This window comes from Elephantulus edwardii, unplaced genomic scaffold, assembly GCF_000299155.1.
Source record: "Elephantulus edwardii isolate Elephantulus edwardi_28Jun2011 unplaced genomic scaffold, EleEdw1.0 scaffold00057, whole genome shotgun sequence".
Lineage (NCBI taxonomy): Eukaryota > Metazoa > Chordata > Mammalia > Macroscelidea > Macroscelididae > Elephantulus > Elephantulus edwardii.
The window spans coordinates 11,410,399-11,412,584 of record NW_006399807.1 but is presented as its reverse complement, the minus strand read 5'-3'; the positions used below and the strand labels follow the sequence as shown (position 1 = coordinate 11,412,584).

Below are 2,186 nucleotides of genomic sequence, written 5' to 3'. Positions count from 1 at the left end.
CAGCAAATCTGGGCCACTTTTAATCAGACAATCACCTGATCTACTATGCTGGGAATGAAAAACTGAAGAAAAATGGTGTTGCTTTCATAGTCAAAAAGACAATCTCAAGATTCATCCTGAAATACAAAGTTGTGGTAGAATGCTATCCATATGCACTCTAAGAAGACCTGTTAATACAACTATTGATGAAATATATGCACCAACAACTAAAGCCAAAGAAGATAAAATTGAAGTTTTCTACCAGCTTTTGCAGTCTGAAATTGGCCAAACATGTAATCAAGATGCATTAACAGGGGAAAAGAAGCAGGTTTGGCAGCACTGAAGCTGCACGTGGTGCTTGCAAATTTCTCCATTGTTGGTTTTGAGTTCGAAGTTCATGGTGGAGATGATCCAGGAATGTATAGAAGATTGGACCCTGGAATTGGAACAGCTGGAGTGTTTTGGGCTGTTCAGTCTTGTGGAGATTAAATTTATCATTAAGAAAGTGTCATATCTAGAACATAAAATATAGCAAACAGCCCTTTTGAAGGAAGATTTTATCAATTATGTTCAGTATAAAATTAATCTTTTGGAGCTTCTCCATGGAAGAAAATATCACATTAGATATTCATTTAAGAAGGATGAGATAGCAAATGGTATGACATGTCTGAGGTATCTTTTGATGTGCTTCAGAAAAAGGGAAAGATGATGTTCAACTTTGGCCCTCCTATGTAGTCTTTTGTGAGAAAGACTCAGCTTAGCAAGGCATTCTCTGCTATGTTGGCCATTCATTCAAATAAGCTAGCTTTGTGGATCATGGTAGCCAAGTGGGAGATGGAAGATCACTTGTCTTCAGAGAGTCCAAGACAACTCTTTCAGTTCTATGCATTCATCCAGTGTCCAAAACTTATCAAGAATAATTTCTCAGGATAATGGAGTAATTTCCATTTGGTACACATCTGAATTTTAGGCCTGTATGAAAATAAAAACACTTTAGGATGAATCTTATACATACTGAGAAAATGAGGAAGGAAAAGCAAGAATTTGAACAAGCAAAGATGGAAGTGGAAAATCTTGATTGTGTTAAAGAAATCCTTAGGGGTGAACTGGTACAGATCATCTATAAAAACTTTGTGAGCATTGCTTAAAAAGGAATTTTAGTGTTACTGTTTTCGGTTGCACAGCTTTTTTACTTTGTCAAAGGTTTGCAAAAAGAAATTTATGATGACCTTCAGATGCTACACACAAATGATCCTCTCACTTGGGTTTATGTGGCCCAGAGAGTATTAGAAGTCAAGAAAGGAGCAGTTTGCAACAAAACAAGCCTGGACAGTGAAAATGGACCAGAAAGAGGAACAATGCTGTGTTTCCTATGAAGAGGCAGTGAAGACACTACCCACAGAGACCATGTGAAAGTGCTGCATCACCATTTGCTAAGATGACGCATAATAAATACTTTAGAGAGACGAGGCTGAAAAGAACCATGATTGAATTCAGAAAGGCACATGAACTGAAACTTCTTCCAAAATTTCAGTTCAAGCAGTGGATTGACTTGTTCCAGCACCATAACTTCTTTAAGGAAGCTCTGGAGCTGGCTGTTGCTGGGATGGAGTTGTTTTGAGACCCGGTGACAATGTGGCAGATGAAGCTACAGGTGCTGACTGAATCCAAAAGCCCTGACATAGCAAGGCTGTGTGAAGATGTGATGTTTCTGTTCACTTGAAACCCCAGGCTTGTCTGCCATTGTGGATTTTCTGGGCAGGATGGAGTGAAAGTACTAAAAGCTCAGAAGACACTGAAGCAGTCTTTTAACAAAGCAGATCTAGCTGTGCACAAGTGATGACTCAGTCATCCTGAAGGAGAAGTATCTAGATTGGGCTTATTAAAGTGATGGTTACAACAAGGCCAGAGTAGTGTTTAAAAGTTTTCAGGAAAGCCAACCATTTTCAGTCTATTTTTTTTCCTGAAAAATTATGACAGATGGGGAAAAGGTGGAAGCTGTTAATGATTTAATCTTCTGTGGATTCACAATCAACACCTGTGATAACAGCAGCAGGAAATGAGAAGACATATTGCATTGGGTAAGCCTGCTGTTAGGGATCTCTTCAAAATCTAAAACACAATGATGTCAGTTTGAGGACTAAGGTGCACTTATTTAGGTCATGGTCCTCTCAATCACCTGCTATGCATCAGAGACAATGAACAAG

The 2,186-nt window shown here is 38.7% G+C and overlaps 1 pseudogene; it reads left to right on the top strand.

Moving 5' to 3' along the window:
* The first annotated feature begins 376 nt into the window (after positions 1–376).
* Positions 377–1,946, top strand: LOC102855484 (annotated as a pseudogene).
* The last annotated feature ends 240 nt before the right edge of the window (positions 1,947–2,186 follow it).